Here is a 27,171-nt window from a genome sequence, read left to right as displayed (position 1 = left end):
CCTGCCGAGACCACTTTTTCATGGTGGCGAAGGGTTTATTTTTACAGCTCCCTTCTAGGCATTGCGAGGGATGCTGGCTTTTCATTTCTGGTAGTGATCTGAAGTTTTCTTTCTGAATAAATTTAAGTTTCCAAAAAAAAAAAGTGAGTTATTTAGAGGAAAATGCTAAGTAAATAACAGCACATGGACTTGGCTGCAGTGTTGGAGGGAGAAGCATGTGACCGAAGGGTGAGAAATGCTGAATCAGGGAGAGCGGGTGTGAGGTGCCAGGGGAACCAGGGCTGTCAGTGTCCCAGGCTCCAAACGTGCCCCACGAGCTATGCCGGGCTGGGAACCCCTGGGGGGCGTCCTGGAGAGGCACCCCTTCCCTCTGCAGAGTGAGGCCGGCTTCACCCCACCTGGTAGTGCTGCCTCTCTGGGGTTGGGCGCCAGAGTAAGGAACCGGCTAGACTTTGGGGCCCGTGTGGCAGGAAAGGTTAGGATTTAAACATACAGGGGTACGTCTCTTCATTGTGCTTCTCAGGTATTGCTTTTTTTTTTTTTTTTTTTTTTTTTTTTGCAAATTGTGGGTTTCAAGCATTTCGGCACCATTTTTCCCACAGGTTCAGATGTTGGAAATTAGCATTTTTCAGCAATGAAGATGTTTAAATAAAGTATTTTAAAATTAAGCTATGTACATTGCTTTGGGCATATATGCTAGTGCACACAACAGACTATGGGACAGTGTGAACATAACTTGTATGTGCTCTGGGGAACCGAAAACCCGTGCGCCTCACTTTATTGCCATTTCGCTCTGTTGCCGCGGTCTGGAGACAAACCCGCACTCTCTCCGCGGCGTGCCTGCAGGTGTAGGAGCCCGCGCTCTGCACGCGGTGCTCGCATTATGAAAGCAGCGGGGTGGGGGCGGCTCGCTGGACACCCCATCACTCTGTCCTGGGCATGTGCTCATAGGCCACTGGGCAGGCCCGTCTGTGGCTTTTTCTCTCTTTCTGCCTCTGCGTCTGTGCCTCTTTCTCTGTTTCCTTCTGCCTTTGACTCTTATACTCCCTGTGTGGTTCTCCCTCCCACCCCCCAAGTCTCTCTCTCTCTCATTCTCCCAGGAATACCGAGTTAAATGTGCCCAAGTTAAAGGCAGGAATACTCACTGCATTCAGGCCTCAAGCAGGGGCCTCCCCATCACCTCCCCTTTGGCCTGGGAGGGACTTTGTCCCACAGAGCAGCCTGAGATGGGCTGGGGCTGAGGCTTCAGGCACCTCACCCTGCCAGCTGGCTCCTCCTCCTGGCTGAGCCTCCCTAAGCAGCCAGGAGAACATGCGTCCCAGAGCTGCCCTAAATCCCTCCCCTCCATGAGCTGAAATGCAAATCCTGCTCTTCCGGCCATTTAGGCTTTAAGTGCTCTGAGCTTCCACACTTCCCTGAGGCAGCGCTGTGCTACCATCCCATCAGACTCCCTGCCCAAAGCTGCCTGCGCATTCGGAAAATGAGACAAACGGCTGCCCCGCTGCAGATCCTCCTGAAGCAGCACCTCTTCCTTCCCCTGGGCACCTCACAGTGTATAAGGCACTGACTACCCCTGGGCACCTCACAGTGTATAAGGCACTGACTACCTCCGGGCACCTCACAGTGTATAAGGCACTGACTACCCCGGGCACCTCACAGTGTATAAGGCACTGACTACCCCTGGGACCTCACAGTGTATAAGGCACTGACTACCCCTGGCACCTCACAGTGTATAAGGCACTGACTACCCCTGCACCTCACAGTGTATAAGGCACTGACTACCCCTGGCACCTCACAGTGTATAAGGCACTGACTACCCCTGGCACCTCACAGTGTATAAGGCACTGACTACCCCTGGGCACCTCACAGTGTATAAGGCACTGACTACCTCCGGGCACCTCACAGTGTATAAGGCACTGACTACCCCGGGCACCTCACAGTGTATAAGGCACTGACTACCCCTGGGACCTCACAGTGTATAAGGCACTGACTACCCCCGGGCACCTCACAGTGTATAAGGCACTGACTACCCCTGCCACCTCACAGTGTATAAGGCACTGACTACCCCTGCCACCTCACAGTGTATAAGGCACTGACTACCCCTGCACCTCACAGTGTATAAGGCACTGACTACCCCTGCACCTCACAGTGTATAAGGCACTGACTACCCCTGGGCACCTCACAGTGTATAAGGCACTGACTACCCCTGGGCACCTCACAGTGTATAAGGCACTGACTACCCCTGCCACCTCACAGTGTATAAGGCACTGACTACCCCTGGCACCTCACAGTGTCTAAGGCACTGACTACCCCTGGGCACCTCACAGTGTATAAGGCACTGACTACCCCTGGCACCTCACAGTGTATAAGGCACTGACTACCCCTGGCACCTCACAGTGTATAAGGCACTGACTACCCCTGGGCACCTCACAGTGTATAAGGCACTGACTACCCCTGGCACCTCACAGTGTATAAGGCACTGACTACCCCTGCACCTCACAGTGTATAAGGCACTGACTACCCCGGGCACCTCACAGTGTATAAGGCACTGACTACCCCTGCCACCTCACAGTGTACAAGGCACTGACTACCCCTGCCACCTCACAGTGTATAAGGCACTGACTACCCCTGGGCACCTCACAGTGTATAAGGCACTGACTACCCCGGGCCCCTCACAGTGTATAAGGCACTGACTACCCCTGCCACCTCACAGTGTCTAAGGCACTGACTACCCCTGGCACCTCACAGTGTATAAGGCACTGACTACCCCTGGCACCTCACAGTGTATAAGGCACTGACTACCCCTGGCACCTCACAGTGTATAAGGCACTGACTACCCCTGGGCACCTCACAGTGTATAAGGCACTGACTACCCCTGGCACCTCACAGTGTATAAGGCACTGACTACCCCTGCACCTCACAGTGTATAAGGCACTGACTACCCCGGGCACCTCACAGTGTATAAGGCACTGACTACCCCTGCACCTCACAGTGTATAAGGCACTGACTACCCCGGGCACCTCACAGTGTATAAGGCACTGACTACCCCTGCACCTCACAGTGTATAAGGCACTGACTACCCCTGGCACCTCACAGTGTATAAGGCACTGACTACCCCTGGCACCTCACAGTGTATAAGGCACTGACTACCCCGGGCCCCTCACAGTGTATAAGGCACTGACTACCCCTGCCACCTCACAGTGTATAAGGCACTGACTACCCCTGCCACCTCACAGTGTATAAGGCACTGACTACCCCTGGCACCTCACAGTGTATAAGGCACTGACTACCCCTGCCACCTCACAGTGTATAAGGCACTGACTACCCCTGCACCTCACAGTGTATAAGGCACTGACTACCCCTGGGCACCTCACAGTGTCTAAGGCACTGACTACCCCTGGCACCTCACAGTGTATAAGGCACTGACTACCCCTGGGCACCTCACAGTGTCTAAGGCACTGACTACCCCTGGCACCTCACAGTGTATAAGGCACTGACTACCTCCGGGCACCTCACAGTGTATAAGGCACTGACTACCTCCGGGCACCTCACAGTGTATAAGGCACTGACTACCCCTGGCACCTCACAGTGTATAAGGCACTGACTACCTCCGGGCACCTCACAGTGTATAAGGCACTGACTACCCCTGGGCACCTCACAGTGTATAAGGCACTGACTACCCCTGCCACCTCACAGTGTATAAGGCACTGACTACCTCCGGGCACCTCACAGTGTATAAGGCACTGACTACCCCTGGCACCTCACAGTGTATAAGGCACTGACTACCCCTGGCACCTCACAGTGTATAAGGCACTGACTACCCCTGGCACCTCACAGTGTATAAGGCACTGACTACCCCTGGCACCTCACAGTGTCTAAGGCACTGACTACCCCTGGCACCTCACAGTGTATAAGGCACTGACTACCCCTGGCACCTCACAGTGTCTAAGGCACTGACTACCCCTGGCACCTCACAGTGTCTAAGGCACTGACTACCCCACATCCCATGTGATCCTTGCCTTCTCCCAGGAAAGGTAGGTTTGGGCACAAACTCTGTGATACATGAGCAAGTGCAGTTCAGAGAGGTAAAGGGCTCAACAAAGTAACACAGCGTGGAGGAAGGAGGATGTTTAAGTCCAGGTCTGCCCAACTCCAAGCCCAGATGTTTGACCATTCCACACAGCCTCTTTCATCCTTCCATTCAGTCATTCATTCACTCATTCATTCAGCCAATATTTATTCAGCACGTATTACCTGCCCGGCTGCCTTCGTGCTCAGGAAACAAAGGAGCACCTAAGACAAACAGCCTCCCTGCCCGCACGGAGCTGACTTTCTTAGGAAGGAAGATAGAAAGTAAAAACACAAATGTAACAGATGCCGCAGAGGAAAAGGGGTGAGGGAAGAGTGGGTAGTTAGTTTGGCCAAGGAAGCTGGGGAGGGCTTCCTGGGAAGATGACATCTCAGCTGAGACCTGGAATCCTGTTTGCCAGATGCTGGGGAGCAGAGGCGAGTGAGGGGTGGCTCTGCCAGCAGCGGGAGCAGACTGCATCCCCCAAAGGCGGCCCCGCCTGCCCCCACAAGGTTCAGCCACGCTGCTGAGTCTTGGCTGCGGTACCCCAGCCCCAGGCGTCCGGGTGGGGGCTGTGTGAGTCTCCCTTCCTCAGGCCTACTCCAGGAGCAGCCCTGCACACCCACCCCATGCCCCATGCTGACAAAGGCCTTCCCCATCCAAGCTGCCAGGTTCCCCTCCCAGCTTCAGGCTCCATCACCCCACCTCTCCACCCCAGATGAGACCATCTCTCCCACCCCTGTGCTGACTGGGCCTCTTCCCCAACCTCTCAGATGCTGCAGGACAGTGAGAGAGGCAGGACAGTGTGACTCAGGGGTCAGACTGCCTGAGTCCAAATGCTCTAACCCTTCCTGGCCCTGTGACCTTGGCAGTTCTGTCAAATGCTCTGTATGCTTCAGTTTCCCCTTCTAGTCATGAAAATGAGCCTAGAGCATAGTCACTGCTCCGCTGTCCATGCCCCACCCCCTCGTCTGGGACAGAGTCCGATTGCTTCCCGCTCCTCTGAACCATGCTGTCTACTCCTGCTGGTTCCCCAACACCCCAGCCCCACCCACTACTCTCAGCTTCTTCCTCCCTTCCCCTCACCCCCAGACTGCTATTTCTGCTCAGCCATGACCTGTCCCTGCAAAGGGCATTCAAGAATGACATGTGCAGGAAGCCATTTCCAGCATGTCAAGAGGGCTGAATCATCTGGAAATGGCAGAGGGCATTTCCCCAAACCTGAAAAGGATGCATAAATGATTGCTTGCTGCCAGACAGCTGAAGGCATTTCAATCTATGCCCACCAGCCAATCAGGAGCAAGTATGCAAATTAACCCAACCAAGATGGCGGCCGGCCACGAGCTGGAGCAAGCAGGAGGCTTGGGTTGCCCCGGCAATGGAGGAAGCCAAGCTTCCCGCTCGCCCTGGCAGGCCCTGGCCTCTGCTCAAGGCTACAAAGTTTCAATTATAGAAGATAAATAAATCCTAGATACTTGCTTTCCGCCTGCCCTGACCTCCGCTCAAGGAAGCGCTGGGAAAAAAAAAAGAAAAAGAAAGAAAGGAGGGGCTGGGACCTTGGGTCACTGGGGGGATGATCAGGCCATGATGGGAGGGCAGGGGCCCTTGGGGATAAGCAGACCAGCAGGGAGGCCAGTTGGGGGTGAGCAGGCCATCAGTGGGGGTCAGTTGGAGGTGATCAGGACAGTGGGGGGGGCAGTTTGGAGTGAGCAGGCCAGCAGGGGGGCAGTTGGGGGTGAGCAGGCCAGTGGGGAGGGAAGGTGGGGGCAAGCAGGCCAGCAGGGGGGGGCAGTTGGGGGCAAGCAGGCCAGCAGGGGGGGCAGTTGGGGGTGATCAGGCTGGTGGGGGGGCAGTTGGGGGTGAGCAGGCCAGCAGGCAGAGTGGTTAGGGGCAATCAGGCAGGCAGGCAGGTAGGTGAGCGGCTGGAGCCAGCAGTCCCGGATTGTGAGAGGGATGTCCGAATGCCGGTTTATATTATTGCCTCCTGCTGGCCAAACACCTGAGCAGCCGTAGGCAGTTGCTCCAATCTGACAATGGATTCTGTATACTAAACCCTGGCCTTTGATAAGTATATCTACCTTGCCTTAGGACAATTTGTGTTAATAAAAAGCAAGGGGTCCTGAGACAAAAGAGAACTTAGTTCCTTTAGCTAAGTCTTCTCTGGCCCCCCAAAATACCTTCCAAAATTATGTTTCATCTCTGGACTCTTGATTAATTTACACACAGCGCCTTCTCCAGATTCCTGAACCCCTTCAAGATGCCGAGAAACACACACCGGCAACATGTGTGTCTTCATGGAGAAGCATGGGGAGAGCAAGTAACAAGCAGGGAGGGAGTTTGAGAGAATGCAGAGTGGGTGCCCCAGGCACACGTGGGGGCCAGAGGAAGGCCTTGCCGGGTGACACATGGGCTACACGGTGACGCATGGGAGGCTGCCATCATGGAGCACTGACGGTGCACACTGGCCGGGAGTTCTACACTCAGCATCTCATGGGCTCTGCACAGGAAGTCTGTGAGGGAGGAGCTACTATCCTCTCCCTTAACCAATAGGGAGCCTGAGGCTCAGAAAGGCTAAGAACACATGTGGAGGGCAGGAGGGCTAGCTCCAGAGTGGGCACTCAGAATAGTTCTCTGCTGCCCCTTGGGACCTGCTTCTCCAGATAAATGATCCCATTCACCCTCCTGTGAGCCTGAGCCTCGGGAGAAGAGGTATGACTGAGCATGACAACAAGAAAAAGGGAAATCTGGCTTGGGGAGGAGGAGGGCTGAGAGTCACCGAGGCAGCGCCACGTGGCCCAGGAGAGCTGAGATCAGGAGGATCAGGTCAAGCGCGGGGCTCCTGGCAGGCACTGGGTGGGGACCCAGACCTGCTTGCCTTGTCTGGTTGACCCTCATATGGTCTCCACCCACGCTGGATCTCTCAGGCCCCACCAGAACTTGTAATGTCCTATGGGCCGTGTGTGGTGTGGCTCTATCCGGAGGGAGGAAATGAGGAGCCAGCAGCCCCTCACTCCAGCCTCCCAGGTGCCCTGGCAACCTGCCCATCCGAGTTCTTAACACTGGCCTGACACCTGCCCATCTTCTCTGCACAGCTGGCAGCATCTGCGTGGCCATCTAGCTTGGAAGAGACCACTGGGCTGGAGTCAGGCACAAGGTCTGAATATCGATTCTGCTTTTCAGCTGTGTGTCCACAAACAAGTCACTTACCATCTCTGAGCCCGTTTCCTCATCTGAAAAGTGAAGAGAATAAATACCTAGTCACATCCACTCATACAGCCAATATTCCTGAGCACCTATGTGTGCCAGGTTTTTTCTTAGTCTTAGGGGCACAGTAGAGAGCAAGACAGAGTCCCGATCCCCAGGGAGCTGACATGTAAGTGGGGACACAGACAAGAAACATGCCCTTTCAAGGCAGAAACAGAGTGAGAAGACAGAGTGTCTGGGGGAAGCTACTTCAGATGAGATCACTAGAGAAGGGCCTCTCTGAACTTCCAGCTGGACTTCAAGCTGAGCCCCAAAGGATAAGGAGGAGTCCACGGTCATGAAAAAGGCCAGGAGGAGTCCTAGGCAGAAGGAACAGCAATTGCCAGGCGCTGGGATGGGGAGAAGGGCCAGTGTGGCCGGAGCTGGGCAGTGAGGGATGAGGACGTGTGGAGGTGGGGGAGAACCAGCTTGGGGAGGGCATGGGGTTTTATTCAGAACACAGCAGGAAACCACTGGATGTTTTAAATGACTTCCCCCACTTATAGTCATATTATACACAGTCAGATTATACACGGAGCACTCAGCACGTGCTGATAAATGTTGGGCGACTCATGTGGTCTCCCCGCAGTGGGTCTCAGAGCCCCAGGCCTCATCATGTCAGCATGTAGCTCGGCTTTGGGCATCGGGGTGTGTGTGTGTGGGGGGGGGTCCTAGGGGGCAGCACCTCTCCTCCCAGGCCACGTGTCCTCTGTGCTCTGTCCTTCGGCAGTTTGGCCAGCCAGCCTCCCAGAGACAAATGGTGGCCAAGTGCAAACTCAACTCATTGTCTCAGAATAGCCCTCAGGGAGCTTCCAAGTCCCGGGAAAGCCGCAGAAGCTGCCATTGTGAGAGTTTCCCAAGCTTGGAGAAGTGCCGCTAAGGGGAATCCTCCAAGGCTCAGCTCGGAGATGCCAGGGCCACCTGCAGCAGCAGGATAGCGTCTGGAGGGAGGGGCCGGAGGGAGCAAAGACAGGAGCCCAGGAGACAGCCAGGGAGGGGACCCAGGCCCAAGCAGGCCTCCTGCACACTCCCAACCGGGGATCGAACCCCCAACCTGGGCATGTGCCCTGACAAGGAATCGAACCCGCCACCCCTTGATGCATGGGACGATGCTCCAACCCACTGAGCCACTCCCGCCAGGGCCTGACGTTAGGTTTGAAGATACTGCAGCTTCTGTTGGGCTCGCTTTCTCTTTCCTGGACCACCTGCGCTGGAAGAAGCAGGCGCCACGCAGGGAGCGGTCTGGGCAGAAGCCACCTGGCGTGGCGAGGAACGGAGGCTCTCAGCCCAGAGGCCTGTGAAGCAGCAACAACCAGGAAAGTGATGGGTCCTTCAGCCCCAAGTGGGGTACCGAGCCCCGGCCAAAAGCTTGACTGCGACCTCGTGAGAGGCTTGGAGCCAGATTTCAAACTAGGCTGCGCCCGCACCCCTGAGCCCAGGACTGTGAGCTAGTACACAGCTGCTGCTTTAAGCTGCTCAGGTCGGGGGTAACATGTCACACAGCAATAACTAACTAATTCAACTTCTTTCAGGGTTCTGCTCAAATGCTCCTTTGCCACATGGCCTTCCCTTATAATCACAGGAGAGCCCCCATGATTATAGCACTCACCACCACCTGATATGTCATTTGTATGTTTACCTATTAACTCTCTCCCCTGCTCACACACCAGCCCCCTGAGAGCAGAAATGGTGTCTGTTCTGTTTATTGTGGTGTCTCCAAGGCCTTGAACAGTGCCTGGCATACAATAGGTGCTCAGTAAATACTGACGAAGCTAATCATCAGTGAGTGAAAGAAGTAGGCAGATTAAACATGCTCATAAGAATGACCTCCAAGAAATATTAAGTGAAAAAAGCAAGGCACAGCATCGTGAGTGTGCCATGCTAGCAGATATTTTTTAAATATTTCCAATGATTCTGGAAGAACAGACAAGACACTGGCAGCGGTGGCTGAGGGAGGTTTCGCAAAGGAGGTGCTGCCTGACCTGAGGCTTGAGGAGGAGGCAGGGGAAAGGAACAGCATTTTAGGCAAAGGAACAGCATGCGTCTCCTTTAGAGAAAAATGCCACAAGCCAGGCACTCTTTTGTGAGCCAGCCCGGCCCACCCCACACACTGGGCTCCTGGCCACACTCAGCTCCACCCAGCGCCCTCCTGAGACCCTGCTCCCTCCCTCCCTTCCTCCCTCCCTCCCTCCCTCCCTCCCTCCCTCCCTCCCTCCCTCCCTCCCTCCCATCCTGCTCTGTACCCTGACTCTTTGTCTTCCTGCTCCTGGCCTGGCCCTTGGAATGTGTTTTCTTGAACTGGATTCATTGAGACAGAATCATCCACAGGTCACTCCTGGCCACCGTGGGAAGTGTCCACCGCCCCAGCACCACCTGGGTGTGCTGTTTGCTGGACGGGAGCTCTACCGGGCCTTCTCAGCCGCTGAGGACTCAGACACTGCCACATGGTGGGGAGTGGAGGTGAAAGTGGGGCACTGGATAAGCAAGAGCAGCAGAGCTTGGATATGCCCAGCCCCAGCCTGAGCTCAAGCCCAAGCCCTAGCCCCAGCTCCTGCCCAGCCCCAGCTCCTGCCCAGCCCCAGCCCCAGCTCCAACCCCAGCCCCAGCTCCTGCGCCAGCCCCAGCCCCAGCTTCTGCCCCAGCCCCTGCTTTAACCCCAGCCCTAGCCCCAAACCCAGCCCCAGCCCCAGCTCCTACCCCAGCCCCAGCTCCTGCCCCAGCCCCAGCTCTAACCCCAACCCCAGCCCCAGCTCCAATCCCAGCCCCAGCCCCAATCCCAGCTCCTGCCCCAGCCCCAGCCCCAGCCCCAGCTCCTGCCCCAGCCCCAACTCCAGCTCTGTCTCTGCTTGTGCTTTAACCACAGTAAATGCAAAATGAGCTTTCATAGTCTCTCTTTTCCTCTCCTCTGTTTTTCTCCATATGTCTTTCACTGCCCCTCCTCTTTCTCTCTATCTCTGTCTCTTGGTATCTCTGTCTCTATGTATCTCTATGATTCTCTGTCTCACACACATACACATCCTTTCCTCTCTGTATCTGGTCTGTGCACCGCCCCCCAACCTGAACTACGTGCATTGTCACTGTGATACCAATCACTACGATGATGAAAATCCCCAAGTTGCACGATATTGCCGACTCTGGTACAGTCATCATCCTGTGAGCCAACCGCAGACCAGGCACTGGGAGCACTTCATACACGCTCACTCCTTCAATGCTTGCAAGCTCCTGTGTGGCGGGAATGACTGCTATCCAATCTGGGGGCAGGGGCAGGGGCAGGGAAGACAGAGAACTTGACCCACAGCACACAGCTGCTGGCCAGGCCAGGACCCACGCCTCGGCAGTGTGCCGTACACCCCTTCCTCTCAACATGGTTCTCGCCTTCACTCCTCTAGACCTATGGTGGCCCCCTTGTTAGGGAGACCCCAGCCTCTGCCCCAGAAAGAGCTCAGGCAGATAAATGCAGCTCATGCCCAGTCCCTCTGTTCCCTATCAGTGTCCACCCTGGCTCCGGGGCAAGGAGATGGCTGACTGAGGGGCAGGGAAATTTCAGTCTCTCCCAAGCACCGCCCGTCACACAGACATGCCCTTGAGTTACTGTAGGCAGGTTTCTGGTATGTTCCTCTTGTCAACAGCATTTACAGAGGCCAGCCCTGAGCCAGGTACTAGGGACTCAGGAACCACAAGACAGACCCAACCCTGCCCTGAATAGGAGGATGCCTGCACACGGTGACAAGGCAGGAGCCCTGGGAGCAGGGGGTGGGCCTGGCTCCTACGAGGTCAGTCCCGGGCAGTACCCACTCACGGCCCCGTGCCAGGAGCTGCCCTGGCCACAGAGTCTCCTTCTCTTGGTTAGTGGGGAGCATCATCTCTCCTCTCCGCCCTTGCCCACCACGTGTAAGAGACCCCAGAGTGCAATAGGCCTTTGGCCTGTTTCCCTGCCTAATTCTCTGCCAAAGCCACTGCCCTGGGCTGGGGCCTGTGCCTGTCCACCCCCAAGCTGGCTGGAGTCGGGCCCCCAGGAAGCAGGGAGCACAGCCTCCGAGGCTCTCCCTCCAGCTGCCCAGCCAATGCGTGGTGTCCGCCCCAGACCCTGCTCCCAGGCCCTGCCACTTCCTGGCCATGCCCTTCCGAGGTCAGCCTCCACTGGGAAAGTGCCTGGGCCTCCTCCGGTTTCCCCAGAGACCAGGCCCTTGAGCCCCCAGCATCCCTTGCTACACCCACTCCACTAAGGCAGTTAAATCCTCTAGAACCAAGCAGCTCCAGGACCATGGGTTTTGCTTCCAATTTTTAGAAAACATTAAAATTCTTGCCTCCTCCTATGCCCCAAAGCCCAATTTCTGCCTGGTTCTGTGCCTGGGGCCAGGCTCATTTGTATGAAGGGCCCAGTGCCCTGCATATTGCCCCACTCCTAGCTTCCAAGAGATGCAAAGGATGTGGCAGAATTCCAGGCCAGCCTCGGGGATGCCGAGGACAGGACACAGCCTACCCTCCAGCCCCACCTCCTAGAGACACCTGGCTGCCCCCGTGACGGGTCCCACTGGAATCTTCTAACACGCAAACGCGTCCGTTCAGCTAACACTCATTAAGCGTCCTCTGTGCAGAGTGCAGGACAGGCCCGGGGGATGCAGCTGAGGCTGTGCGCACGGCCATTCCCGAAGGCTAATGAGGAGGACGACATAAACAGTGAAGGAAAATCGATGACTGCAAATACTTAAATAGAAATATATCCAGACAGCCATGACCCCGAACTGGCAGCCCATGGGCCGAATCAACCTGCAGATGTTGGCTAGAGCTGTATAAAATGATGGATTCTTTGGGGCCAGCATTTAAAAATTTGGAGGATTTCCACTAAAATATGGGAGTTTTGGCTTCTCTTGTGAAAATCAGAAACTGGCAACACAGGATCCACATTTCCCCTCGGCAACCCTCAGCGGGAGCTGGCCGGAACTGTGCCTCGCGGGCCACCGCGCGTCTCCCTGTCCTGGCCTGGGCCTCTGCAGTGTCCCCGCTCACACACTCACCCCCATTCCCTCCCAGGCCACCAGAGGCATCTACCTGTCCCATTGGGAAAGGGACCCAGGGAGAGAGGAGGTCAGTTTCACCTGGGCTTGAGGAAAGCCTTGGACGGGACATGAGCCTTGAGCTGGGCCTGGGAAGAGCTGTGAGTGTCCACTGAAGGGAGGCAGGGGAGGGAGGTGGGAATGGAGGAGAGAGGCAGCCCAGGCTCTGGAACCCGGAACCGGGAACCCCCCGGGGAAAAGGCAAGGAGGAGGTACACGGCGCTCTGGTCGCACTGCCTGCTGGAGGGCTCCTGACTCAGGACTGTCCCAGCTCCGCTTCTGGTCTCCTGGGACGAGGGCCATGGTCAGGCGGGAACAAGGCGACAGGTGAGTGCAGACCATGAGGTGTAGGAACATAAACAGGAGAGGTTTCCAACTAGATCATCACCAAGGCACCCTCTAACTCTAACTGGAATTATTTTTTTAAATACTTCTTATTTTGAAATAATTACAGATTCACAGGAGATTGCACAAAATGTACAAGGAAGTCTCACGCACCGTCCCCCAAAGTTAGCACTCACACAATGCATATGGTCCTCGGGAACAGTATCACGGCCAAGAAATTGACCTTGGAAACTCCGCGGAGTTGGTTTATATTGTGCATTCATCTATGGGTGCACCCACAGTGTACGCTCAGCTCTGCGGGCACCCACAGTGTGTGCTCAGCTCTGTGGCCCCAGGCCAGCACGGGCATTGTGCATCTGCACCGTGCCAGGAAGGCAAGTTCAGTTGCACAGAGAAATTAAGCAAGTCAGCAAGACCGCAGCCGCCGTCGGTCAGAGAGGAGGGCAGATTCCAGCCGAGTTCCCAGGGCCGTGGCTTCCCACACCCTGAGGCAGCTCTGCGTGAGCATGCCTGGCCTGAAAGGCCACTGCCACCCAAGCACATGCAAAAAAAAACCTCTTTATGTGGAAAGTCTGGATGTGCATCGTGTGCATACGCAGATATAGGGTATGTCTGTGGCGTTAAAATCTCACGAGGGGAGGGGCAATTAGAAAAAAAAGTGTTAAAGGTGGAGCCATAATGAAAAAAGGTTGAAAAACTACCCAGGCAGCACATCTTGGCTGCCCGCCTGAGAGTCAGAGGGAGGAGGCTGCCCAGCTGGTAGAGGGCAGAGCAGGACCTTCTGAAAGGCCATCTCGTGCCCAATCTGCAGCCATCACTGGCTCCCTGCTGCCTCCAGGAGAAGTCGGAGCTGCCCTGCATGGCTGCCTCTCCAGCCACATCTCTCCCCAAAACCCCACGCCACAGCTCACGCCACAGCTCATGCGACAGCTGCAGGAAACGCCGATTCACCTGCACGCTCAGGACCCTGGGCGATTTGATGTTTGTGGATGTTGCAAAGCCATCACCATTGTGCGTTTAGCTCACAGCCATCACCTCACAGTTACTTTTTTTTCTTGAGATGAGGACTTTGAAGATCTGCTCTCGTGGCCACCCTGGACTATGCAGTGCGGTGCTGTCACTACAGTCACGTGCTGTGCATGGTGTCCAGGACTCACTGATCTTATCACTGGGAGCTTGTGCCTCTGGACCACCTTCACCCAACCTGTCCTGCCTCCCCTCTGGCCGCCACCAATCTGCCCTCTGTATCTATCAGTTTGGTTGGGGTCATTTTGGGGAGGAGGGGGTTATATTCCACATACAAGTTAAAGTACTTGTCTTCTCATTTAGTATAATGACCCCAGGCCCCTCCCTGTTGTCACAAATGGCAAAATTTCCTTCCGTTTTATGGCTGAATAGCATTCCGTGGCACATATATGCCACGTTTTCTTTCTCCACTCATCTGTCTGGACCTAGGTTGTTTCCATGTTTTGCTGCTGTCACTAATGCTGCCATGAACGTGGGGGTGTAGATATCTCTTCAAGATAGTGATTTTATTTCCTTCAGATAAATATGCAGAAGTGGAATTGCTGGATCCTATGGTAGTTCTAGTTCCAATTCTTTGAGGAACCACCATTCTTGAAGTTTTATTGGAACATGACCATGCTCATCATTTTCATATTATCTGTGGTTGCTGTCAACAGAAGAGCTGAGTAATTGTCATGGAGACTCAGGGCCTACAAAGCCTGAAATATCTACTCTCTGGCCGGTCCACGAAAGAGTTTGCTGACCCTGCTCAGAACAACGTCGTGTACCTAAGAGCTCAATAAATCGGTTGATGAATGAGTGAAGCCTTGATGGGTATTGCTATTCTCAGAGTTCTACCACTGTGCTTCATTAAGAACACACACACACAACTGTGTTCCAGACGTTATCTACAGCAGAGGGTTCCCAAGGGTCTAGGATTGGAGAGGGGGTTACTCCTAGGACGGACTTAGATGCTGGGTCAGGCACACAGTGTGGGTGCAGTAAGTGTTGGTGTCTTTACTACTGTTTTGCTCCCAGAGAGAAAGGTGATGAACAGACCCAGTAGGATGGGGGGAGACATACATAGGGAGAGGGAGGGAGGGATGGAAGGGGGAGGGAGGAGGGAAGAAGGGAAGAGAGGTAGGGAGAGAGGGAAGGGGACAGAGGGATGGAGGGGGAGGGAGGGAGGAGGGAAGAAGGGAGAGAGGTAGGGAGAGAGGGAAGGGGACAGAGGGATGGAGGGGGAGGGAGGGAGGAGGGAAGAAGGGAAGAGAGGTAGGGAGAGAGGGGAGAGGGAGGGGGAGGGAGGAAGGGAGGGGGAAGGGGGAATGAATGAGGAAGGCATGCTGCATGGCCCCAAACCTCCCTTCACTTGTCATCCTGCTCTGTCCATGTCCACGCAAGGACTCTCCCACGCTCCACCCAGCCTTTCAGGCTAAATTCGATGCTGAGTCCATCAGCCCCGGGGTGACATGAACACTTACACCCCTCACCCCCAAAACTGTCCAAACCCAGCCTGGCCTCCACCGCCTGCTGCCCACCCAGGACAATCACAAGGAAACCCAAGCCCAGATGTTAAGTCATCAGGGCAAAATAAAAAAACATTAAAATATAAAAGGCCCACGGCTCCAGCAGGTGGAGAGAAGCTGAGGGGTAACGGGGCGAGGACTGGGCACAGGGGGAAGGAGCGACTGGAAGGGCTGTCGCCGAGACGGCTGCGCTGGGTGGGCGGCGATTTCTACCCTCAGCACGAGGAGGGGAAGGCATGGGCTCTTAAGACAACACTAAGGATGGATCATGGAGCCACACGCGTGCAAAGTGCCATAAGTGGGGTGAATGAGCTTAGCATCTGACCCAGCGCCTCTGAAAGTGAAGAGGGCACTGTGGGCATGGGTGCTAGGACTGTCCCCACAAAGCAGGACTCGGGGTCACCTAGCCTTAAGTGGGGAGCCCTGCACCGATCCCCACGCGTACAGCATCACTGTTCTCCCCAGAGCCCAACCCCACTTACCGAGCAAGCACTGGCTCTTCCCATGGGCGATGCCATTTCGTGGCTCAAACCCATCTCTGCGCTGCTGTGCATGTGGGGACACAGAGCACAGTCACTTGCCAGGCCAGTTTCCATGTGGCCCAGCTGGGGCTCGATCCTGTCTGCTGGTTCCAAAATCCACTAGCAAACCCAACAGCTCAAGCCCCCACAGCCCCCTGGAGTGCAGCCCCTCCGCAGCGCACAGCTCCGGGTGTCTGGTGAGCAGGTGCTGAGGCCGGGCCTGGGCGGGGCTGGGGAAACAGCCACAAAGAGCAGAGGGTCCCTGCCCTCCCAGAGCCCCCTCTCCAGGGCAGTGGCAGAACCAGGCGTGATTCTGCCTCCCGAGGCACAGGTGGCGATGCCTGGAGACATTTCTGTTGTCAGGACTTGAGACCGGGTGCTGCTGGCACGTGGGCCGAGGCCGAGGATGCGGCTGAGCATCCTCCATGCCCAGGACAGGCCCTCGTCCCCACACACAGGGATCTGGCCAGAATGTGGCGTCAAGGCTGATAAAACCTGGTGTGGCGGGGAGAGGAGGGCGGCAGACAATGCAGCAAGTGAGTGTGTGAGTTCTTCTATCACCTTCACAAATGCGTATTACTGAGTGCCCTCCACACTTCCAGGTGCTGCTCAGAGAGCAGTAAGTGCGTCAGGAAAACAGAGCAGGAGGGAATGGGAGGCTGCTGGGGAGCAGGGAAGCCCTCGGAGGAGATGGCATTTGAGAGGAGGCCTGAATGAATCGGGAATGAGCAAGGGGTGTGGGGAAGGCGGTGGCAGACACACCCGGGCTCCAGCAGGAACAGGGGAGGTGTGAGGACCAGCGAGGAGGGCTGAGCTGTAGGGGGTGCAGGTAAGAGCAAGGCACAGGCCACATTTTGTGGTCATGGAAGAGGGTTTGGACTTTATTCTACAAATGGGACATTTGATAAATACCAACCAGAAATGACAAAACCAGGCCATTGAAAATCCATAAAATGGCCAAACTAGGCCAAGTGAGAGAAGACTTCTCTGTATTGTTACATGTCGAGGGGCCGGCACGTCACACACGGAGCTGTGCACTGGATGCACGCCGACTTTCAGTTGAGGGGGAGCAGAGTTGGCCACCCTGAAATATGACTTTTTAAGATCTTGGTCATTTAAATTTGGTTATTTTTAAGAAATGAACGGCTCAGGACGAACCTTTGACCTTGCCCTGTCTAAAGGATTGGACAGAGGCCCCGCGCCAGGAAGGGAACTTGCATCCCCGAGGGCTGTGGTGTGGCATGAATAGTGTGGCAGACAGATGCAACCTCGCAAGGCCCTGCGGTCGCCGACAGTGTCGGAGCCGCACTGCAGTGCACCCGTGGGTGTCAGGACACCCCCTTGGTCTGATTTGACTTCCTGTGGCAGCCACTGTCAAACCCCCACTGTATCCCCTCAGCCCAGCCCGTGCCAGAGGTCACCGCGGCATTGGCGAGGCAGTTCCACGTATGTGGTGGCTCCCTTTCTCAAACACTTGCTCAAATTCTGGGGGGTTACTGTCTCAGGAGTGACCCTAACTGTGAAGGCAGGAGCAGGTGAATAAACACCCCTTGCAGGGGACAGTTCTGAGCGTGCTCTACAGTCTCCCAGAGGGTCCGGGCAGGACGGAACTTCACTGCCCTCAGGGCCACCTGCTCACCAACACTCCCCCTATTGACCCTTCCCATCCTGTCTTACTTCCCACTCCCCCTCCCTACTCCCTGGGATCACTTCCCACATAAACTATTTGCACCCACATCTTCCTCTTGGGGTCTGCTGTGGAGGGTTCCAGGTGAAGACTTCTGCCACTCCTGGGGCTGACGTCCTACAAACCTAAGCTGACCAGCCACTGGGACTTGCAGCCAGCCAGTTCCTTTGGGCAACCCCTTGCCCACCATTGCATAATGATCCTGTTTGGTCCATGGCTAAGTCCACACCACAGTGTGCCTAGAGACCCAGGTATGGCTAATCAGGGAATTTATCCTCTGGCATGGTGACTGGTTCAGAAATGAGCCTATGAACCTGGTTGGTCGGATCACAGACCTCCTTGGAGTTCTGCAAGAGCTCTCTCTACCTCTGGAATCTACGTAAGCCTGGAGCTGCTTGCGACCATCCTCTCTCCACAGGGATGGGCCTGACTGAGAAGGATGCTAACACAGAAGAAGGCAAAGTTTGGAGATACGGACAGATGACTGATGATGTGACCACCTGGATGCAACCATGCCTGAAGCCTAAGAACCCTGTGCTTTTTTTTTTTTTTTTTTTTTACTTAAATTTTAGGAAAGACTGTTTTCAAATTTGATATATTTTTTAATTTTTTTATTAAGGTATTATATGTGTACATATCTTACCATTGCCCCCCCACCCCACTCCCACACATGCCCTCACCCCCCAATGTTTTGCATCCGTTGGTTATTCTTATATGCATGCATATAAGTCCTTCAGTTGATCTCTTATTTCCCCCACCTCTCCCTAACCTTCCCGCTGTAATTTTACAGTCTGTTTGATTCTTTACTGCCTCTGTATCTATCTTTTTGTTCATCAGTTTATAATGTTTTTTATTATCCACAAATGAGATCATGTGGTATTTTTCTTTCATTGACTGGCTTATTTCACTTAGCATAATGTTCTCTAATTCCATCCAGGTGCCTACAAATGGTAAGAATTCCTTCTTTTTTATGGCAGCATAGTATTCCATTGTGTAGATGTACCATAGTTTTCTGATCCAGTCATCTGCTGACGGGCACCTAGGCTGTTTCCAAATCTTAGCTATGGTGAATTGTGCTGCTATGAACATAGGGGTGCATATATCCTTTCTGATTGGTGTTTCTAGTTTCTTAGGATATATTCCTAGGAGTGGGATCACTGGGTCAAATGGGAGTTCCATTTTCAGTTTTTTGAGGAAACTCCATACTGAAGAACCCTGTGCTTTTCAATCACATGACCCGCCATCCCTTTTTCCTTCAGCTGACTTGACTGGGTTCTTGTCACCTGCAATCAAAAGAATCTTTAATATGGAAATGCTCATTCCTCTGGCTTAGATCCTCTGCCCTTTTAGACACAAAAGTACTTGCTTGTTAAGATATGGGCCAGAGAACCAGTCTGGCCAGGGCAAGGGAACTGGGAAGAGGGGGCTCTGGGCAGGGGTTCTTTCAGGCAGGCTCAAGGTGGCTGGGTGGCCATTGGAATTAGGGTCTCAGGAAACTCATCCTGTAATATTATGCGGCAGTGTACAGTACAAAGTTACAAATCACCACACCAAGAGTAAGTGCCAAGAAAAAGCCAAGGAGTGACGTGAAGGGTGGATGGGGGAGGAATTTGAGGCCACAGGAAGCTGTGACTTGGGGGAAGCTGCCATGACAGCCAATGAGAAGCCGTCCCGAGTGGTTCCCAGCTCACAGTCACTCATAGCAGCCGTCAGACCAGGCTCGAGGCAGGTGGCTCTGCAAGTGTGCCTCCCGGAAACGCACACGCTCCACGGTTCCTGGGGCTGGAGACTGGCCCGGGGAGCCGCACTTCGCCCGCCTCGCCACTTGGTTCCTGGGGACTTGGGTGGCCCCAATGATGTGTGCAGCTCAGTGGGATTTGCATGCGCGGACACCAGGCCTGCAGGTCCCCAAACCTCTGTCCAAAACTCACTGGTGGTGGCCCCCTCACAGGTTTGCTCTTCAACTTACACCTCACCCTACAAATGGCTCCCACAATTATTTAAGCGTTTCTAATGTTTCTCAGTGAAAATTCTCTGAGGTCATTCCAAAATCATAAGATTAGACCTCTCTCAAAGAAAGACACATGATTCTAACTTTAATTCCTATTTGAAATATCCACTACCCCTCCCTGTAATTTTTGTTATGAAAGCAGCAAAACATTCACATTTCTGTCACACTACATTCAATTACCTTTCAAGCTTAGACTATTCTGCATTTTAAAAATATTTTTATTGACTTTTAATAATTTTTTAAAATATATTTTTATTGATTTCAGAGAGAAAGAGAGGAGAGAGAGAGAGAGAGATAGAAACATCAATGATTAGAGAGAATCACTGATTGGCTGCCTCCTGCATGCTCCCTCCTGAGGATCCCACAACCCAGGCATGTGGCCTTGACCGAAATCGAACCTGGGACCCATCAGTTCCCAGGCCAACGCTCTATCCAATGAGCCAAACCAGCTAGGGCTTTATTGACTTTTAAAGACAAAGGGAGAGGGATAGAGAGAGAAGCATGGATGTGAGAGGGGAATATCAATCAGCTCCTGCACGCCCCCTACCTGGGATTGAGCCTTCAACCCAGGCACGTGCCCTGACTGGGAATCAAACTGGCAACCTTTCGGTGCACGGGACTGAGCTATACTGGTCAGGACTAGACTATTCTGCATTTTTAAAAGGGAAATTATGACCAAAAAATTTCAAATCACACATGACATATATAGTATAGCAAAATAATGTTGAATTATTTTGGTTGAAGGTTAAGAAATTAATTTCAAGATTAATAGTGATGTGCTGTGCAGTTAAATATATGTTTTATTATGAAACCAAATATGCCAAGATTACATGAATCTAGCTTCCTGGATTCCAAAGAGCTACCTTGTCCTGGGTCATGTTTTGTCTTACAAAATTCCCTTTTCTTGTTGCCTAACAAAAGAGACTTGCTGACTTATCCACAGGATCCAATCATTCCCTGGAACATGCACAGGGAGTTCTCCAAATTGCCTCTCTTTTTTTCCCCATAAGTAGATCAGCCGCCTTTTTTGGAGGAACTGGGGAAGAACAGACACCTTCCAGCCTGCCCTCACAGTCCCTCGGGATATGAGACCCCGGTCTCCAGGGGAAGGGACCGCCTCTCTGTGGAAGGCACAGCATGGACGGGCGTGCTGGGCTGGGGGTGCACTCGGTCCTGAGGGGAAAGCCAGGGCTCCGTGCAGCCACAGGACGACGTTCATGCGCCCGCTCCTCCATGCAGGAATATTAACAGTTACATTTGATGACTGCAGTGGTATAAAGACAAATACAATCCAGTCTTCATTATTGTTCTAGTCATACTGGCCTTCTGGTTTTAAAAGCAGTCAAAATGCACGCATTTGGTAGGCCCTGAGTCCCGTGGCCTCTGGGATCTGGCCCAGTGGGCCGACCAACTCAGCCTCACCTCTGGCCCTCGGGCCACCCTGCTCTGCACAGCCACCTTCTGCGGAGCATGGTGTCGGGGAAGGAGCCCTGCTGGCTGATGAGTCCGGACCCCTGGGCCCAGGCTTATGGGACAGGACTGGCCCCTGCGTCACGATCTGGCCTCAGCGGCTCCAGGACAGCTGGGAAGAATAACAACACGTACAGCAGCAGTCCCCCACAGCCTGTGCAAAGCCCTTTATGTGGCGGCTCTGGCGTGAACAATCCCTGGCTACGTGACTGAAGGACTCACAGCTGCAGAATGGCCGTTAGTCCTTCCCTCACAGGGGTGTGCACAGATGAGGCAGGTAGCCCAGTATCTGTGCACAATGGCACCTCCATCAATGGTGGCTATTATGATTGAACATAATCAATGGGTTCATTATAATAATCCTATATAATAAAAGGCTAATATGCAAATTGTCCCCTCGACCCGGAGTTTGACTGGGAGTTCGACCAGGGGGTGGGGCCAGCTGGCCAACCCCCTTTGGACCCCCCCTGGGCTGGCCACGCCCCCAATCACCCCCCCCCACTCTGATTGGGGGCAGGGCTGCCCCGACCATACCTGTGCATGAATTCGTGCACCGGGCCTCTAGTTAGTTATAATAATTGGTTCGGGTAGGAGCTGCCCCGTGTCTGCTTTCTCCTCTACCCTAAAAGGCATTGACCTTGGGCTGAGGACCCCTCAATGTGAGCTGGTCCCCACATGGACTCCACTGAAGGGCTCACCCACTCCTTCCCCTCCCGTGGGAGCAAACGCAAAGCCCAGCCACCTCCTCCAAGCCCCTCACCCCCTTGCCCCGTTCTCAAGGGGCTCCTGAAGGGCCAGCTCCCCAGTCCCTGTGCCAGGCAGGTTGGAGGCTCTCTCTCCCTGTCCTGTTTCTCTCAGGTTTATCTTCTCCAGGCGCGAATACACACTTCTTTCTCTCTGCCACCTGCCACTTCAGTCTATTACATCATCTGGCTGCTACAGACTTCTCAGTGACTGTGTCCTGAGGACGTAAAAGTTTTCTCCCTCCACCCGGCCCCTCCCGCAGCTCCAGCCTGTGAAAGGACCAGGGGCTCTGAAGCCAGCAGCAGTCAGGGTTAATCCCAGCTCCACAGTGACCAGCTGCGCGACCTTGGGCAAGTCAATTAAGCTCCCCTGCCCTGCCTTTTATGTCTGCCTGAAACTACAGAGACCGTCTTATTTTCTCCAGCAGCGGGACTCCCCGTTAGAGGGAACAGGGCTTCTTGGGAGGGGTGAGAACTTTTCTTTCCTTTTTTTTCCTTTACTTAATCCTTTCCCCTTTTCTACCCAGCCCCGCCCCTCTAACAGTGTCAGTCTATTCTCTGTATCTATGAGTCTGTTTCTATCTTGTTTGTTAATTTATTTTATTCATTAACTTCCACATATAAGTGAAATCATATGGTACTGTCTTTCTCTGACTGGGTTATTTCGCTTAGCATAATACTCTCCAGGTCCATCCATGCTGTCGCAAAAATGTAAGATTTCCTTCTCGTTTTTTACGGCTGCATAGTATTCCACTGTGTAAATGTACCACAGTTTTTTTATCCACTCACCTATTGATGGGCACTTGGGTTGCTTCCAAATCTTGGCTATTGTACATAATGCTGCAATGAACACAGAGGTGTATATATTCTTCAAATTAATGTTTCGGGTTTCTTCAGACATATTCCCAGAAGTGGAATCGCTGGGTCATAAGGAAGTTCCATTTTCAGTTTTTTGAGGAACCTCCACACTGCTTTCCACAGTGCTGCACCAGTCTGCATTCCCACCAGCAGTGCACAGGCTTCCCTTTTCCCCGCGTCCTTTCCAACACCTGTTGTCTGTTGATGTATTGATGGTAGCCATTCTGACAGGTGTGAGTTAATATCTCATTGTGGTTTTAATTTGCATTTCTCTGATGATTAGTGACATTGAGCATTTTTTCATATACCTATATGTCCACTTTGGAGAAGTGTCTATTCAGGTCCTATGCCCATTTTTAAATTGGATTCTTTGGTTTTTTTTCGAGTTGAGTTGTATAAATTCTTTATAAATATTGCATATTAACCCCTTACCAAATGTATCATTGGTGAAAATGTTCTCCCAGTCAGTGGGTTATGTTTTCATTTTGTAGATGGTTTCCTTTGTGGCACAAAAACTTTTTAGTTAGATGTAGTCCAATTTGTTTATTTTTCCTTTTGTTTCCCTTGCCTGAGGTGATATATCAGAAAAAATATTGCTACGAGAAACGTCCATACTGCCTAGGTTTTCTTCTAGGATTTTTATGGTTTCGAGTCTTATACTTAAGTTTTTAATCCATTTTGAGTTATTCTTGTATGTGGTGTAAGAAGGTGGTCTAGTTTCATTTTTTCCCACCTATCTGTCCAGTTTTCCCAACACCATTTATTGAATAGGCTATCTTTACTCCATTTATATTTTTACCTCCTTTGTCACATATTAACAGACCATAAAGGTGTGGGTTTATCTCTGGGCTCTCTATTTTGTTCCAGTGATTTATGTTTAGTTTTATGCCAGTACCATGTTGTTTTGATTACTATGGACATGTACAGTACAACTTGATATTAGGTAGGGTGCTTTCTCCAACTTTGTCCTTCTTTCTCAAGGTTGCTGTGGCTATTGGGGGTCTTTTGTGGTTCCATATCAACTTTTGGAATATTTGTTCTAGTTCTGTGAAATACGCCATTGGTATCTTTTCTTTTCTTTTTCTTTTTTTTCAGAGAGGAAAGGAGAGGGAGAGAGAGATAGAAACATCAATGATGAGAAGGAACTATCGATCGGCTGCCTCATGCACGCCCCCTACTGGGGATCAAGCCTGCAACCTGGGCATGTGCCCTTGACCAGAATCGAACCCGGGACCCTTCAGTCCACAGGCTGTCGCTCTATCCACTAAGCCAAATTGGCCAGGACACACCATTAGCATCTTGATAGGAATTGCATTGAATCTATAGATTGCTTTGGGTAGTATGGACATTTTAATGCTGTTAATTCTTCCTATCCATGAGCATGGTATATGCTTCCACTTATTTATATTTTCTTTAATTTTTTTCTTCAGTGTCTTATAATTTTCAGAGTACAGGTCTTTTACATCCTTGATTAAATTTATTCCTAGGTTGGTCCTTTTTTTTTGTCAATTGTAAATGCAATTATTTTCTTAGTTTCTCTTTCTGATAGCTCATTATTGGTGTATAAAATTGCAACTGAGCCCTGGCCAGTATTGCTAAGTGGTTAGAGAATTGACCTGCACACTGAAGGGTTTCGGGTTCAATTCCTGATCAAGGGCACATTCCTGGGTTGCATGTTCATCTAGCCCCAGTCAGGGGCGAGTGTGGGAGGCAACCAATCGATGTGTCTCTCTCACATTGATGTTTCTCTCTCTCTCTCTCTCTCTCTCTCTCTCTCTCTCTCTGTCCCCTTCTTTGCCTCCCTTTCACTCCTTAAAAATCAATGAGAAAGATAGCCTCAGGTTAGGATTAACAAAATTTAGAAAGCAACTGATTTCTGAATATTTATTTTTTATCCTGCTACTTTACCTAATCCATGTATCAGCGCTAATTGTCTTTTGGTGGAATCTTTACAGTTCTCTCTATATACAACATTTTTTTATCTTAGAATAGTGACAGTTTTACTTCTTCCTTTCCTATTTGGTTGTTTTTTATTTCTTCTTCTTGTCTGATTGTTGTGGCTAGGACTTCCGGTACTATGTTGATAGTTAGATAAACTATCTAACTATGAATAAGAGTGTGAAAGCAGACATCCCAATCTTGTTCTGGATCTTAAGGGAAAGGCTTTTAGTTTTTGCCCTGAGTATGATGTTAGCTATGGGTTTGTCATATATGGCCTTTAATATGTTGAGGTACGTTCACTCTATTCCCACTTTGCTGAGTTTTCATCATAAACTAGAGGCCCGATGCACAAATTTGTGCATGGGTGGGGTCCCTCAGCCTAGCAGGCAATCAGGCCGATCAGGGCATCTCCCCTAGTCCATCAGGGCGATTGGGCTGGACAGGGGAGCAGGGGTGGGGGGGGAGGGGCCACGGGAGGTTGGCTGTGGGAGTGCACTGACCACCAGGGGGCAGCTCCTGCATTGAGTGTCTTCCCCCTGGTGGTCAGTGCGCATCATAGCGACTGGTCGACCGGTCATTCTGGTGGGTCAATATGGTCGCTTAAGCTTTTATATATATATAGACTAGTGGCCCAGTGCACAAAATTCGTGTCTGGGGGAGGGGTGTCCCTCAGCCCAGCCTGTACCTTCTCCAATCTGGGACCCCTCAGGGGATGTCTGACTGCCAGTTTAGGCCCGATCCCAGGATTGGGCCTAAACTGGCAATCGGACATCCCTTTCACAATCCAGGACTGCTGGCTCCTAAATGCTTGCATGCCTGGTTGCCCCTAACTGCTTCTGCCTCCCAGACTGATTGCCCACTAACCACTCTTCTGCCAGCCTGATTGATGCCTAACTGCTCCCCTGCCAGCCTGATCGCCCCCAACTGCCCTCCCCTGCTGGCCTGATTGCTCCAACTGCCCTCCCCTGCCGGCCTGATCGCCCCCAACTGCCCTCCTCTGTATGCCTGGTCACCCCCAACTGCCCTCCCCTGCCAGCATGGTAGCCCCCAACTGCCTTCCCCTGCCAGCCTGGTCACCCCCAACTGCCCTCCCCTGCCAGCCATCTTATGGCAGCCATCTTGTGACGACGTCACATGCGAGGGCCACCTAGGCTTTTAATAGTATACATGGGTGCTGGATGTTGTCAAATGCTTTCCTGTACCTATTGATATCATCATGAGGTTTTTATCCTTCATTTTGTTTATGTGATGTATCACATTAATTGCTTGTGGCTATTGTACCAACCTTGCATCCTGGGTATAAATCCCACATGGCCATGGTGTATGATCTTTTTGATGTATTGCTGGATCTGGTTTGCTAATATTTTGTGAGGATCTTAGCATCCATGTTCATCAGGAATATTGGCCTACAATTTTCTTTCTTTGTGGTGTCTTTATCTGGTTTGTGAATTAGGATGATCTGGGCTCATAAAATGAGCCTGGAGCCTTCCCTCCTCCTGGATGCTTTGGAATGGTTTGAGAGGACAGGTGCTCATTCTTGAGTGTTTGGTGAAATGTACCTGTGAGGCCATCTGGTCTAGGACTGCTTGTTGGGAGTTTTGAGCACTGCTTCAACTTCATTAGTTGCAACCGGTGAAAACTGTGATAAGCCCTCTGAGGTAGGGGAAGGGCCCCACCCTTACCACGCTCCCACCCCCACCCCCACCCCCAGAGGCCTGCGTGAGGAATTGGAGGGCTGCCTTGGGCCTATGCCAGCTTTTGTGCTGTGACGGGAGTGAGCTGGTTGCGGGGAGGCCAGATGCTTGGGATAACAAAGGGGGTTTGTGGATGGTTAGTGGAGGCAAAGAAAAGGAGCATCAAGACCCTCACCCAGCTCTGTGGTCTTGTCTCCAACAACACTCCTACTCCCCCATCTCTGCCCTCTGGCCATTCTGAACTAGTGACGTTTCCAGGATATGCCACCTCCCGAGGCCTTTGCCCATGCTGGCCCCTCCACCTGGAATACCCTCCCCAAGTTGCCCATGAAGCAAACACATTCTTTTCACATCTCAGCGCAGATGGTGCATTCCCGCCCTACCCATTCCCACCCCGGCGGGCCGACGCGGGAGCTGCTCCTGCAGGGCTCCCCTGCTGGTAGGAGGAGGTCAGCCCCCTGTGCTACGCTCATTGGACGAGTCTGTCTCTCGCCCAGATGCAAACTCCAGGAGGCCAAGGATGGAGATGTTTGTTTTTCCTTTAACACAGCCCCGTCCCCGCAAGCCTAGTACAGAGCCTGGTGCCCAGCAGGCCTTCAATGAATGTCAGTTGAGTAAATGAATGAAAGATGAAAAAAGAAAAGAATAAACGGGCCCTCTGTCCAGGATAGCTGGAGTGAGGTGAGCATGAGCCAAATTGAGGGCCACTCTACTTTCTTCTCTTTCCTCTTCTTCCCCCCCGCCCCCCTCCCCCTGCCTTTGCTCTATGGCTACATTTCCCACACCTGGGAAGGGCAGGTCCCACACATTTTGATCTGTGGAACGTGCTACAATTTCTTGAATTCAGCTCTTTTCTTTGAGGGCTCCCTCTGTTATGCACACACCTCAAATAGGGGGCGATTTTGTCCCTACCAAAGGCGCAGCATTCCAGTCTCATTAAACAGAGGATTCCAGTGCGTGAAGAACAGGATTAGATAGACAGGCATTCCATTTACACT

General features: G+C 52.6%; 1 protein-coding gene across 3 annotated transcripts in view; it reads right to left on the bottom strand.

Annotated features, from left to right (window-relative positions):
• The window catches only part of GSG1L (GSG1 like), a 200,358-nt gene that overhangs the window by 54,130 nt on the left and 119,057 nt on the right, over positions 1–27,171 (bottom strand). The gene's annotated exons all lie outside the window — the stretch shown is intronic.

The sequence above is a fragment of the Plecotus auritus genome, assembly GCF_963455305.1.
Source record: "Plecotus auritus genome assembly, chromosome: 7".
Classification (NCBI taxonomy): Eukaryota; Metazoa; Chordata; class Mammalia; order Chiroptera; family Vespertilionidae; genus Plecotus; species Plecotus auritus.
Note: the sequence above shows the minus strand (reverse complement) of the source record. Positions and strands in the feature narration are given on the sequence as shown.